This window comes from Tamandua tetradactyla, chromosome 1, assembly GCF_023851605.1.
Source record: "Tamandua tetradactyla isolate mTamTet1 chromosome 1, mTamTet1.pri, whole genome shotgun sequence".
Lineage (NCBI taxonomy): Eukaryota > Metazoa > Chordata > Mammalia > Pilosa > Myrmecophagidae > Tamandua > Tamandua tetradactyla.
The window spans coordinates 115,513,836-115,529,907 of record NC_135327.1 but is presented as its reverse complement, the minus strand read 5'-3'; the positions used below and the strand labels follow the sequence as shown (position 1 = coordinate 115,529,907).

At 34.8% G+C, this 16,072-nt stretch overlaps 1 pseudogene; it reads right to left on the bottom strand.

The window, feature by feature from the left end:
• Positions 1-1,564: 1,564 nt before the first annotated feature.
• On the bottom strand, positions 1,565-2,741 carry LOC143681222 (protein TFG pseudogene; annotated as a pseudogene).
• Between the last annotated feature and the right edge of the window lie 13,331 nt (positions 2,742-16,072).

The following is a 16,072-nucleotide window of genomic DNA, read 5'->3' as shown; positions in this document are numbered from 1 at the left end:
TTGTTCCTGGGCTCCATGTTTTCAGTCTCTGTCCTGTGGGAGTTCCTCATTTTGCTTCTCCAAGGCTGGGTTTCATCTCTTGGCTTCCCTTGGCTCTCTCCAGGTTTTGGCTTGCATTAGATCTCATAGCAATGTCTGCTGGGCTCCAAGCATCTTCAAACAGCTGTGTCTCTGTACTCCAAGTTTTGGCATCTGTGTCAGCTCTGCTTTGAAGCTTCTGTTGGCTCTGTTGTTTCTGTCATTTCTGAACTCTCTCCAAAATGTGTCCTCTTATAAAGGCCTCTAGTAAACTAATCAAGAGCTTGAATGGGTGCCCATTAATCAAAAGGTCATATCCACAATTGGGCATGACACATCTGTGTGAAGATAAAAAGTTTCTGTCCTACAACATCGAATTATGATTAAAAGAAACAGCTGCCTCCACAAGATTGAATCAGGATTAAAACATGCTTTTCTGAGATACAAGTATTTTCAAACCAGAACAATATAGATAGATGTTAGGAAGAGAGAGAAAGAGAGATTGAATTCTTTGTTTAGCCTGGTTAAGTGTCAGAAAGATTGTTTTATTCCAAAATTATATATTTAGATACATTTCTAACAAACCTAACTACACTTTTAGAAACTAAGAAAAATAAATACGGTTCTCTAATAATTACAGAAGATAAAATGGGACTTTACATCCTTACATGGGTTCCAAACAAAGCTACAGGAAATAATAAATAACATTTAAAAGAAGGCATGATTAGGGTAATGCCATCAAATAACTCAAAAGGTATGTTATTAAACTATTTTCACGTTCTACATTTAAAAGCAAAGATGATCTGATTTCATTAAAATAACATCTAAATGTGTGGTACTTAGAATAAAGGTTAAAACTAACTAGTAAAGGAATAGTGTACAGTCATTAAAAAATATGAAGCAGAGTAGACTGCAACAAGGTATCATGAAAAGACAAACACAAACCCTGGGGAAGTACATTTTATATGATACTCTTACCTTTATTATTTTAACAAAAGCAATGATAAATATATTGACATGTGTATATTTAAAATTCATGGACAAATAAAAAATATACAAACACCCAAAAATAAGATGCACAAATGACAATAAACAATGGAAAGATGTATTTTTGTGAGGGAGACTCAATCATCTTCATTAGCCTATCAGTGTTACATTTTGCACCTAATATCTAGTTGTCTCCTTAAAGGGATTTACTTTAGTACGTCATGTTAAATAGTAAAAGTCCAAGTAAGATGGCTAAATCTCAACATAACTTTTTAATATACTCTAGGCAAGACAAGTAAGAAAGTCAGTTGCTTTACACACATTTAAGAGTAGTGTTCCAAAGTAAAAATAACTAGGAAGTTGCTACAATTTAAACAGGAAAAATAATCATGTTCTTTTTTTCATGTTCTAGAAAATTGTATTTTCATTTAACAGAAACAATGATATTGATATAAAAAGTGCTCTGCTTTTTAAATTTCTGAACTTCAATACAAATTAAAGTGAAATAGTGGCATTGGAATCTTTGGGAGACATTCATCAGTGTAGCTGAGCCTCCGTATCAACGACCAGGTCCAGGCAGGGGATAACCCTGACCAGAGGGAGGAGGGTTCCGTGCATAAGGGTTAGGCACAGTTGGAGAGGAGGTCATGGTACTTCCAGGAGGTGGAGTAAAACCTGGTCTTGGTTGATAGGCCCCGGGTTGGCTTGGAGCCATTCCTGGTTGTGAAGTAGGAGCCAAATGTAATTAGTAGGCTGAGAGGTTTGGGTGGTATAAGTTGGTGAAGGATAATCGCTCACCTGGTACTGCTGTGGCAGTTGTGTGCGCAGTTGCTAAAGTTGACAAGAAAAAGGCAAGAGCCAGTGCCTGGGAAGGTGGTTGCTGGCCATGTCCCTGGAACTGCTATGGTTATTGAGGTCCAGTCTGCTGACTAGAGCCTGAATACTAAGTACTATACTGTTGTGGTGGCTGAGGTGGAGCCTGTGGCTGCTGAGCATCATGGCCAGCCTATTGTGGGCACTGTTGATACATTTGACCTTCAATTTGACCTGCTTGTGTCTGAGCTCTGGTATATGGTGCCTGCTGTCACTGAACTCCTAGTGGGTGAGCTGCAGAGGAAGAGGAAGCAATGCTGTCAGGTGTTCCTGATAGGTCTTCTGCAGGAGCACTGCAGGATAGTCCTGAAATCTGATTATCTGTTAAGCCAAATGCAGACATGACATTTTTATTGATTTCATCTTGGTTTTTTAAGGAATCAATGGGTAACATACTTGCAGCCATAACTTGAGTAGACTGCTTTCCAGAACAATCGGAAGCAGCAGACTTTTCTTCCCTACCATCCTCTTCAGGAATATTGGTGGAAGGTCTTGGTTCTCCAGGTAGTTCCAAGCTATCCAATAAACAATCAATATTTATTTCAAAGTACTATAAGTTCTCGATGGAGACATTTCACCTGACTTGATTCAAGGGGCTTTGGTTGACCATCAACAAACAATGCCAGTTTCAGTATCCAACTACACTGAGTTGCAGAGGTCAGAACTATTAAAATTGTGATAAGATCTCCATCTTCATCTTTATACTTTATTATAACTTTGTCATTACTCAGAAGGTTTCCTCTGCAAACTCATTGCATTATTAGCACTAATTCATCATAAGTAATATCTTCATCATGAATGGGAATTCACCAAATATCTTCCCCAAGTTGAACTTTTATAATTAGCTTCCTACATAGGTCCATTCATGGTGGACTCCAGGATGCTCTATTCTATAACTCTAGATAAAATGGCTTGCCAAGGCCATTGTTTCCTTCCTGTGGGTCTTCATTGGCCCCACCTGTGCGAGGCTGCTGCTGCCCCTGCCACCAGGCTCTGAGGTGTCAGGAGAGCACTGTGGTCAAGACTGGCTCAGTTCTTCTCTGCCACCACAACTAAGTTGTATTTATTGGGGCAAATAAGCTGTTCTAGTTTGCTAGTGGCCGGAATGCAATATACCAGAATCAGAATGGCTTTTAAAAAGGGGAATTTAATAAGTTGTTAGTTTACAGTTCTAAGGCCGAGAAAATGTCCACTTAAAACAAGTCAATAGAAATGTCCAATCAAAGGTATCCAGGGAAAGATATCTTGGTTCAAGAAGGCCAATGATGTTCAGGGTTTCTCTCTCAAATGAGAAGGCACATGGTGAACACAGTCAGGGTTTCTCTATCAGCTGGAAGGGCACATGGCAGACATGGCATCATCTGCTAGCTTTCTCTCCTGACTTCCTGTTTCATAAAGCTCCCCAGAAGACATTTTCCTTCTTCATCTCCAGGGGTTGCTGGCTGGTTCTCTCTGCTTCTTGTGGCTATGTCGTTCTCTGCTCTTTCTGAACTCGCTCATTCTCCAGAATGTTTCCTCTTTTATAGAACTACAGAAACTAATCATCACACACCCAAAGGAGTGGAGACATGCCTCAACCTAATCCAGTTTAACAACCACTTTTGATTAAATCGCATAACCAGGAAGATGATCTAATCAAAATTCCAAACATGCAATGCTGAATAGAGATTAGAAGAAATGACTGCCTTTACAAAATGGGATTAGGATTAAAACATGGCTTTTCTAGGGTACATATATCTTTTCAAACCAGCACATAAGCTAATTTTACATTGATTAAGGATGTTGTGAGAACATACAGAAGAGCAACTAACCATACTGTGATGCACAGAGGACTCACCAGGGGAAGTGACCTCTGAGAAAATGTCTGAGACCCTACTTTCTGCTACTGAGCATATACCTGGTAGCAGAATTGCAAACCATATGACAATTCTGTACTTCCCTGAGGAAGTGCCAAACTGTCTTCCATTGTGGTGACAACACTTTACATTCCCACTAACAATGAATGAGTGTTCCTATTTTTCTGCATCCTTTCTAACACTTGTAAATTTCTGTTTTTCTGCAATCAGCCATTCTAATGGATGTGAAATGGTATCTCATTGTGGTTTTGATTTGTGTTTCTCTGATGGCTAATGTTGAGAATCTTTTCATTTGCTTTCTGGCCATTTCTATATCTTTTGTGGAGAGAGGTCTATTCAAGACTTTTTCACATTTGTAATTGAGTTGTTTGACTTTTTGTTTTTAAATTGAAGGATTTCTTTATGAATTCTGGATAGATATTAAGCCCTTATTAGATATGTGGTTTCTAAGTATTTTCTCCATTGTGTAGGTTGTCATTTTACTTTCACGTTAAAATCCTTTCATTAGAAAACCATACCTGAAAGAGAATAAACACCTGATTGTGGAGAAGAAAATAATTTATTCATGATCTTTCAAGAAGGGGCACCCAGCCAAAAAATGGTGGATGGTGTGCTGAGCAACCAAAAGCAATGATATTTATCCCCTAAGCCTAACCCACAGATCCCTCCCCTGTTTCTTTGCTGGTTGGTTACTCCTGAGGTTACAACATATCTGGATAGTCTAACTAGTGCATATTTCCAGGAAAAGTTCCCATTTTATATTTCAATGACCCTGGCCATTTTTTATTTAAACCTGTTTCTATCTATTTGGTGCCAATTCTAGGCTTGTGTCAGAGGCTCTCTCCTTTCCTACCTGCAAGACCAGTTTAAATTGTCCTGCATCCTTTTCCCGCGCCATCTTATATGAAAGCTAAACTTAGTTTTATTATTATAATTTGAGGCTCAACGATTTTAATTTTGATGAGGTCCTACTGACATTTTTATTCCTCTCTTATTGTTTATGCTTTGGGTGTAAAATAAAGAAACCATTTGCAAACACAAAGTAGTCCTAAAGATGCTTCCCTATGTTTTCTTCTGGCTTGATAATTCTGCTCTTCTGTTTAGTTCTTTGGCTGATTTTGAGTGGTTTTTTTTAAATAAAATATGATATAGTGGTCCTCCATCTTTCTTCTTTTTGAAAATGTAGATCCAGTTTTCCCAGTACCATTTGTCGTGGATATTATTTTTTCCCAATTGTGTGGTCTGTCTCACCTTGTCAAAATTTAATTGGCTATAAATGTGAGAGTTGACTTCTGAGCTCTCAATTCAATTCCATTGGTCTATATGCCAGTACCATGTTGTTTTGATTTGCTGTGGCTTAATAATAAATTTTAAGATCAGGTGGTGTGAGTCCTCCAACGTTTTTCAAGAAGGTTTTGACTATTCGAGGCAACTTAAACTTGCATATCAATTTAATGATTGGCTTTTCCATTTATTCAAAGAAAGTTGTTGGAATTTTGATTGGGATTGAATTAAATCTATAAATAACTTTGGGTAGGATTGATATCTTAAACATAGTCTTCTAATCCATGAACACAGAATATTCTTCTATTTATTTAGGTCTTTGATTTCACTTAGCAATGTTTTGTAGTTTTCATGTATAAGTCCTTTACATCATTGATTAAATTTATTCCTAGGTGTTTGACCCTTTTAGTTGCTAATGAGAGAGGAATTTTTTCTTGATTTCTTCTTCTGATTATTCATTGCTTTATTTTATTTTATATTTTCCTACATAGACTTAAATCAGGAAAGAAATCAACTACCTATTACTTTTCATTTCTAACTATAAAATATATGATGCATTTAAAATTTCAGTAGAAGATTTCAATAGGTATTATTTTTCCCATTTATATTTCTAATTTCTTCCTGTTTCCTCTATAGCTAATGATATAAACTGTGTTATCAATTGGCAATTCTATTGGACTCTTATTTGACAAAAGCCATAATATTTAAGACACTTTGATTGTATGTTCTCTTCAAATTCCATACACATGCAACAAAATTACAGCTAATGACAGTTTTGCATGTGTTTTTAGGATGTTTGGCATCCAGTAATTTTCTGAAAATGCACATATTGCTGAGTTCTGATTTTCCACTTATTTTTTGGTCCTTTGTTGGTTGTTGAAGAAATAAATCCCTGGGGTACTACAATCTGCAGCTTTCTAAAGGGATCCTCTCAGTGCTTTCAAAATCTAATTATGTGACACATGATAGGCTAAAATCACCTTCACTGGTAATGTAATCCGTTCAAACCAGTTGGTTTAGTAGCAGATTTTTCTGTGTGATGATGAGCAATAGCATCTCATTATCTGTTTCAAATTTGGAATCTCATTAAAGACTCTGGCAGTACTGTTAAATCTGAAAACTTCTGAAGAATTACTTTTGGTATCTTCTTTTAAAAAAAAATAGTTTGCTTTTTTTCATAGAAAGAAAAACATGTTTTCAAGTCCTACAGCAAAAGAAATAAAATGAAACTCTTATGGAAATCTTTATCTAGCCTACAGCAGTAGTTCTCTACACTGGCTGCTCATCAGAATCATGTGGGAAGCTTAAGGAAAATATTAATGCTGTGTCCATGGGCCACCCAATTATACCCATGTCTGAGCCATACTTCATATGAGCAATTGTTTCAGCTATAATATGAGCTCTCAACAATCTAGCTCAAATGAGTTGCAAGAAATTATATATTGATTTACCCATATAAAGTATAGTATTTTGAAAGCTGTGCACATATTAACCAGATATTCCTGTACATGACTCTTGGCATTCTTAAAATTCACAAATTGCTATAGGGACTGAAAACAAGTAAGCAATTGCTATTTTAAACATTAACTAGGCTTGTGTTTATAGTGCTATATATATCTAACAAGATAAAAACACATTTTATCTAGATTCAACCATGGGCTGATACCATCTGCCTAAATAAATAAATAATTAATAAAATAAATGTAAAATAAAATGAAATGAAATACTATGACAAAGAAGCTTCCTTTCTACATTTATGAAATAAGCATTTCTAAATCTAGGGTGGAGAATCATGAAAACTGTTTACTCAAAACTTGAATTTCTCATCCTCTTTCTGAGTCCTTAATTAATTGTTCATTATTTTCTTTGAAGTGTATTTTGCAACTATTTCAGTTTAATATTTTATTCATATGGGAAACTAATTACTGGCTGTTAATGCTGATTTAAAGCTAATAGTGCACATATTAGGATCAGTTCAATTCATTATGATTGGCAAAATGTTCCCTTTCTCCTATATACTCTATTTTCAGTTGACATGTGAGGTATAAAAACTCAAATTTCCCTGCTTTGAAGAGCACATAAGGATTAAAAATGTTAGTGCTGATGGAAGTTGTCAGTCTGTGCTCATAAAGTGCTTCACTGACCTTTAATTTTGATATGAATACAGTTTGTTGTCATGTTCATGAAGATTAAGAGGTTTATGCTATACGAAGTGGAAGTGCTATATTGATCTATAAGATGTGGTTTTCCAACACCATTAAATTTAACCTTCTTTTATTATATAGAATTGATTTTATCTCTATTCCTGTAGTCAAAGATGATTCAGCCTGATTTCTAACTATTTTTGATCTGTATCAAAATTAAGCGTCAAATATTCTAATTATTGCATAATTTTTGAGTAGAAATTTTCAAGCAAATATCCAATGTATTCAAGAGCTAAACAATAAAATTGAAGACATCTTAAAGTGAGTACTGTTATCACTAATTCATTCTAGAAAGAGGACTATTGAGTCGCTTCCTCAAGGAGGAATTAACTTAAAACAGTCTTATACTGAAAAATCATCATCCGTTGTGCCTTGGAAAATCTGCTTTCTATATGCAATCTTTTAGAAACTGACAATAACCCAAGATAAGAGTCCTAATGCAGTTCTTTTCCCCAGTCCACAATTGAGTCTCCGCCCCATGAGAAATGCTCCCTTCAAACTCTCATTTCTGATTGATTCCTGACTCTTTTTCTTCTTTTTGCATCTGTTGCCAGACCCCATTCCATACATCCATTCTTGAATTTGACATTATCTTGACTGGTCAACATTTTTCTTTTGTTTTTAGACTCAGGAAAGCTTCTAGTCTTCGATTTACATTAATTTGCATAAACATTTGAAAAGTATCCTCTAAAATTGTGTGTTGTCAACTAACAACTATGCTTGTTCAGTTGTGGTTAGGATGCAAATCTTTGTAGGATTCTCATTCTGTTAAAAACACAATATTTGCATTTCAGTTAATACCAGTACTTTAGTATGGTTTTAAGTACACTTAGTATAAAGCTGCATCTCATTAGCATATTAAAATATTCCGCTACATTATCCTCCAGAAGCCCCAAAACAAAGAAGTTTCTTTATGGCAAATGTACATGGGAATTCTTTTTAATTTTTAGCTTTACATATTAAGATTTGTGGTAAGAGCAAGCGAACAAACAAATAAACCCTATATCAGTACTACAGACCTATTCTGCAAGCTAGTGAATATCTGAAACAAACAAGTAAGAAAAACATCAAAGAATTTTCAGGAATAAATAAAAGTGAAGAAACAGTTAAGAGAGGAAACAGATACTTCAGAGTAGGAAAAGGGGAACCAAAAAATGGCCTGCAATGCATAGCTCTAAATTAAATGTAGGAAATTGACTGTTAGATTGGATAGTTATGCTGTCTAGAATCTTTAAGTATCCATTATGGACTTCGATTGAAAAAGTGAGAAAGCATTCAAAATCCTTATTTCCCCTTGTAAAAAAAAAAGTCTTATTTATGAATGAAGGTACTGTTATCATAAGAGCATAAAATTCGGGAATTTATTTTTGTAACTGCTACTAATACTATTTACACAAATAATTACCCATACTTTATAAAGAGTGTGCCATAATCATGTCTTCACCTTTTAATTTGATTGTGCTAATCATATAAAATTAGAGAATAAATCCTTTAATGATAACAGGTGTGCTTGTTAGCATGCTTAATGGGTATTTTGATTAGTTCATATCCAAAGTATGCAAACAGTTTTGATTACCTGTATACAGTACAGCTTTATAGCAAAACTCTAAGATGGAGTCATAAAGAATTTCCAAATTGCAATCTGCAAAAAAAAAAAAATCCCTCAGGTTAAAGTAATTATTTTATGGAGAAGGAAAAATAAAATCTTCATTCTAGGTCATATAGAGTTTAAATATGAAGACTGATTACCCATTTACAAAACTTGTCAACGTGCTCAGTCAGAAGCCATAGATAAAACCATAAATTGGAATTTTGGTATCTCAATTATTTTACCTTTTACATAATATAGGTATTTAAAATGCTATATATTTTACATCAAATTGAGTGGTGAATTCAGCAATATTTTCAGTCACATAATTAGGCAATACCATTAATCCTTATTGACAATCAAAATTCTGTAATGATCAGCTTTTCACTATGCTATAGGAATAAATACTAAAGGATAATAAATACTCTATTCTTCAATTCATTTCTATTTTATTTAAATAGTATACTTCAGATGTTGATCTTTGTAGGCAATTTTCCCTACTCAGAAATGTTTGTTTTTATGGTTTATGGTTTTGAAATAGTCTCTAGAGAGAAGTGACAGGCTGACTGTTTTTATAAAGCTCTGCATTTATTACTATATTAGGCAACAATATTATAGAATATTATTTAGAATAGCTTATTCTAAAACATCAATCCATCAAACTCAGGAACACATTATTGGTAAAAGTTACTTTTCTTTTTTTTCTTCTTTCTCAAATATAACATGTTAATTCAAAAAAGATGTAAGAATATACCACAAATGTTAGAACTTGCTGTACTGCACATGACCATGAAAAAGTAGCTTCTAATTCTTGTCATGACTACCCTTGACTGCACTCTTACTTTGTTCTTGGAAATGCATAAAGCTTTAAATCTTTATGGGAACCATATGAGATTGTTAGAAGATCCAATTGTAGGTTTAATTTAATGATGTGAAAATTGAGTCTTAGGGAGATCGTCTACTGTAACAACAATAAAAAAGAACAAAAACTAACGAGGTTCAAAATCCTAGGTACATCATTAGTTATTTTGTGATATATAACATTTCTCTCCCATGTAAACTTCCTGCATGTAAACTTTCTCATATAAAGAATATGGATTAGCTACTTATGTAATATAAGGATTAGTAAATACGTTAGGCTAAAATGCCCGGCCTAATCTGTAACTTTAATTCATCTCTACTATTCTTATCTACCCCAGGAGAATATCTATACTAATAGAGATACTATGGCCCCAAAATGTCAAAGCTGTCAAGGTGAAATTTGGGGATAAACTAGCTAATGTAAAGGGTTGTGTTGACTATTAGCCTTGCCAGAGCCCTAAAATCACGCCAGGTGGGAATTCATTTCTTGTGCTTACATAAGCATGAAACCCGATATGCTTTTAAATCAAGTGTTGCATCCTTTACTAAGAAGCTATGGTGGACATGCTTCCACAAATAAGTTTGGACTGAAAAAAATGTTCGTAAGCAATACGAATACAGAAGGCTCTAGACAGAAACGTGACTTTCATCGTTGAGGGATTTTGTCCCTTCAGAATATCAGATATGAAAAAAATGAAATGTAGCTTACCAATTTCAACACATATTTGAATCCTGCCACTGTAACACTGTAAGAGAATCTTTTCCAACACAGAATTCTATCCATTATGTATAAATATATTATATAGATATATTTAAATCAAGAAAACAGAAATATCCTGCACCTATTTATCATATGTGGTGAAATCCCTAAATTTTTGAAAGACAAATTAGGATTGATTTCAACTGGGTTATCCTTCTATTTCATGTTTCTTCTTCTTCTCTCCTTTTCAATCTCTCAGACACATAGTATTCTTTAACTGGGGGACTGTCCCAAGAATTCCCAGGGCCTGCTGCTCATGCCACCTATTTGATGACTGATGGGAGAGTAAGCCTTAGCAGAAACAATCCCCAGACATATTCCAATCACCCTCAAAGAAATCTCATCAGCTTCTAATGGGGGTACACTCCTCAGAAGGGCAAGTGTTTCCTGATAATATAACATGAGACTTTGTTTCTAGAAGTCATTCCTTTTGTCCCATAATATGATTTTATCTTTTCTTGAAATATTCAAGTGATAGTAAAGGAGAGGGGAGATCTATTTTAGGAAATATTTCCATACACACACATATCCTTTGTATTTGTGGTAGTTTTAAAGGGAGAGAAGCAGTAAGATAAAAATTTAAAATTTGGTTGCATGGAATGTTGGGAAAGGAAACATATTGACCAGATTGTTGCCTGGGATTACCTCGTATCACCATCATCCCTTCTTTCCTTTGCTCACAGTTATTCCCTGCACTCTTCCTAACTCCTGCTTCAGTAGGTTCCACATCTCCCTTTCAGTCATTTGTAATTTCCATGTCATTAAAGCCCATAGTCCCAGGAAATGGAAGGTATTGCTAATGGTTTCATAGTCGGTGAGGATCTAGCTTCCAGCCTTCCAATGGGAACAGAATGCCTGATGCTTTTGCTATAGTCACACGTCAGACGAGATGAAATCTTTTCTTGACATCCTGGGCAAGAATGCTAGAGCGTCCTATTGGAGAAACACCATTCATTGTGCAGTCTGAACTTTGTAATCCTGTTAGTGGGGTGCTATATTTCATTCTTTATTCATTTATTATTATGACAAAAATTTATAGTGTATACAATGATGATTTAGAGATATGTAGCATGAAGGAGAGCCATCCTAGAAGGGAAATGATAGTTGACATTAACAGGTCATAGCCAAATATAATATGTCATGGTAAAACTAGAGATAATATTCTGTGACCAGCTCAGGAAATCATGTGAACTGGCTTTTAAAATAAAGCACTCAATGGAATTTTGTAGAAGAAAATGACTTCCAATGTTCAAACAACAAACTAGAAAATTAATTTTTCAAAAATAACTAGTTAATATATTGCTAGCCCTGGAAAAATATTTCTGCCTGACTAAAATTCTTTTCACTACGTTAAGAAAATTAAATTAAGAAGTTATGTAAATATATTTTCAAAATCTTTTTTTAATTATCCAAACTTTTGTTCCTAAATTAGTTTATAATAAAACAATTCTATGTAGATATCCTGAGATAGAAAAAAATGAAAACAATGATAATATTATGGTGTGTTTTTTGTCCACAAAAGAATAAAACAAAGAGAGCTTTTCAAATGATTAATAGGTATACCATGAATAACTTACTTTATTTTAAATAAATGAAAATCTCAGTTGTTGTTTAAAGTCACTTAAAAATGAAGATGGAATTTGAATGAGCCAAAATTGTCATTTATGCTGTTCTTTTTCATGTTAGCATCTGTCACTATTATATATACATATGTTTTTCAAAGACACTTCTACTACGCCAATCATTATACATATCCATTAACATATAGCGCATAGTTCAAAAACTCACTAAATTTTCATAAATATCAAAACTTCATGCAAATAGGGGTTTTTGCTTATCTGAAATAATTATTTCAATTTTGAGAGGAAAGTCATATTGGATACATAAAGACTGTGCTTAGAAGAATACACATAAATATGTATTTGTACACAGACACACACGCTTCCCATTGTAATTTAAAATGCTTTACAATAGCTTTCCCTTCTTGTTCTTCATAATAGCTCATTCACATTTTCCACATGTGAAAATAATAGAACCTTTACACTAAAAGTGGAGTGAACTGAAGCCTTCCCCTAGATAATTGTTTAACTCTGACCAATTTTGGTAGCTGTTTAAATAACCTTTTTGGGGGGGGCGGGGATGGGCAGGCACAGAGAATTGAACCCAGGTCTCCAGCATGGCAGGCGAGAACTCTACCAGTGAGCCACCCTGACCTGCCTTAAATAAACTTTTAAAACAAGACATCTAATGAGAGATTTTGAGACATCATAAGCAACTCACCTGCTTTTTTTTTTTTAACGTGATGTTTTTCTTTGTTGTTGCTATTGATCTGAAATAGTTAATATTAGTCTAAGTACTTTCTGTAATGCTTTTGCTATAAAAATACAACCCTTTTTTCTGGCTCAGTTACCACAACAGTACTTTATCAATGTGCTGTAAAATATTCTTTGGAGAAAAATACAGATGGCTCTGCAATATAAACATGCCATTAGACACATTTATTAACACCCATGGAATTATTGCAAGCTGTGTGTATATATACTGCATATATATATATAGTATAAATATATATATACATTTTTAATTGAGGTAAAATTCACCTAATATAAAATTAACCATTTTAATGTGTACAATATAGTGGCATTTATTACATTAACAGTATTGTCCCATATTATACAGCTAGTTCAAAATATTTTAATTACTCCAAAGAGAAACCCCTTAAACATTAAGCTTCACTCCTATTTCCTTCTAGGAAAAGGGGGTATCCCTAACAACCACTAATCAATTTTCTATCTCTATGGCTTTTCAAATTCTGGGGTTTTTCACATGAATGTATCTGGCTTCTTTGACTTAGCATAAAGATGCTGAGCTTCATCAATTTGTAATGTATATTAGAACTTTATTCTAACAGGATTCCATTGTATATATATATATATATATATATATACCATATTTTCTTTGCCCATTCATCAGTCATTGACATTTGGATTGTTTCCACCTTTTAGCAATTGTGAATAGCACCTCTATGAGTATTTGGTTCAAGTTTTTGTTTGAACTCCTGTTTAAAATTGTTTGGGGCATATATCTAGGAATGGAATTTCTAGGTCAGGTGGTAATTCTATTTTTAACTTTTTGAGTAAATGTCAAGATATTTTCCATGGTGGCTGCATGATTTTACATTCTCTCAGCTGTGTAAGGTTTCCAATTTCTCAATATTCTCAAAATTTATTATTTTTCTTTTTTATTATTATTATTATTATTATTATTATTATTATTATTATTATTATTATTATTGGCATGGGCAAGCTCCAGGAATCACACCCGGGTCTCTGACATAGCAGGCAAAAATTCTGACGCTGAGCCACTGGTGCACCACCCATTTATTATCTTTTAAAAATAGTCTTTCTAGTGTACGTAATGTGATATCTCAACTGGATGTAGATAGCCAAAAGAATGAAAGAAGACCCTTACCTTACCCCCTGTGGTAGTTAGATTTAGTTGTCAACTTGGACAGGTGAAGGCACCTAGTTCTGTTGCTGTGGACATGAGCCAATGGTACATGAACCTCATGTATTGCTAATTACGTCTGCAGTCGGCTAGGAGGCTGCCATGAATGACGTTTGACTTAATTGGCTGGTGCTTAAATGAGAGCGCTCAACACAGCACAGCCCAAGCAGCTCAGCATACCTCATCTCAGCACTTGCTGCTCAGCCCAGGCCTCTGGTGATGCAGAAGGAAATCACCCTGGGGAAAGTTGTTGGAACCCAGAGGCCTGGAAAGAAAGCCAGCAGAGACCATCCTGTGCCTTCCCACATAAGAAAGAACCTCAGTGGAAAGTTAGCTGCCTTTCCTCTGAAGAACTAACAAAATAAATCCCCTTTTATTAAAAGTCAATCCATCTCTGGTGTGTTGCATTCCAGCAGCGAACAAACTAGAACACTCCGTATTCAAAAATTAACTCAAAGTGTATCAGACACCGAAATGTAAGAATCAGTACCATAAAACTCCTAGAAGAAAATATAATCTTCTTCAAGACCTAGTAATAGGTGGTAGCATCCTAAACTTCACACCGAATGCACAAGCAATGAAAAAAAAATAAAGATAAATGAGGACTCCTCAAAATCAAATGTTTTTGTGCCATGAAAGACTTAGTTAAAAAATTGAGGAGCCAGCCAACTTAATAGGAGAAAATATTTGGAAATCACATAACAAATAAAGGTTTGATATCCTGTGTACATAAAGAAATCATGCAGCTCAACAACAAAGAACAAAAAACCCAATTATAAAATGGATGAATAGGTATTTTTCTGAAGAGCAAATACAGCTGGCTAAAAAGCACATGAAGAGATGCTCATTCTCATAAGCTATAAGGGAAATGCAGATCAAGACTATACTGATATACTACCTAAGACCTATAAGAATGGCAGCTATTAAACAAACAAGAAACTACAAATGTTGGAGAGAATGTGGAGAAATTGGGACACTTATGCATTGCTGGTGGGAATTTATAACAGCACGGCTGCTATAGAAGACAGCCTGGCAGTTCCTCAGAAAACTAAATACTAAGTTGACCAAGGACCCTGCAATACCACTACTCAGTATATACCCAGATGAGCTGAAAGCAGTGACATAAACAAACATCTGCATGCTGATATTCATAGCAGCATTCATCACATTGACCAAAAGATGGAAACAATCCAAGTACCCATCAACAGGTAAGTGGATTAACAAAATGTTGCATATAAGTACAATGGAATATTATGCAGCAGTAAGGATGAAATGACGTCCTACAGCATATGACACGATGGATGAGCCTTACAGACATAATGCTGAGTGAAATAAGCCACACACAAAAGATTAGATCTGGTATGATTCTACTTTTATGACCATGGTAAAGGTAAAGTCAGAGGCTAATAATACAGAATATAGGGGGCCTAGAGTACATGGAAACTAGAGATGGGTGACAGTTAATGAGATTGAATTTAAACATAAGGGAATAGAAGTGAAGGCAGTTCATTAGAGGTTTTATAAGCAATATTGCCATATTGAAGGTAAACATGATTGAAAGGGGTTGTATAGACCCAGGTATCCCACCGATTAACATTACAAATATAAATAAGTTCTTGCATGAACTACTTCAATGGTAAGAATCTTGTACAAAGAGTGTACAATATCACGGCATAGGTAGAAAATTGCTATTGAATGCTGTGACCTTTGTTTAACAGGAAAATATCAAGAGTACCACAGCAACAGCACAGGTAAGTAATGGGGGGAGGTCTGGATTTTTTATTTAGTGAGGGTGTGCTTATCAGTTATTTTTCTCTGGGGAATAATGAAATTGTCTAAAATTGAGAGTGTTGATGGACTGTGGACTGTGGAAATTAGACATGAGAAGTAGAACAGCAAACGATGGTGTGACCATATGATCAGATACTGTGCTGCTGCAGAAAGGAAGGAAGTTGTGAGGCATGAAACATTGTGAATGAACCTGCGGGGCATTTTGTGAGGCAAAATAAGCCAGAAACAAAAGCAAAAATATTGTATGGTCTCATTTAGAAAATATTTTTAACAAAATTAGGGCCTAGAGTGTAAGCTCTTATAGTAGTCACGTTTAGTTCAGAGTGGTAATTGTTATTTCTAT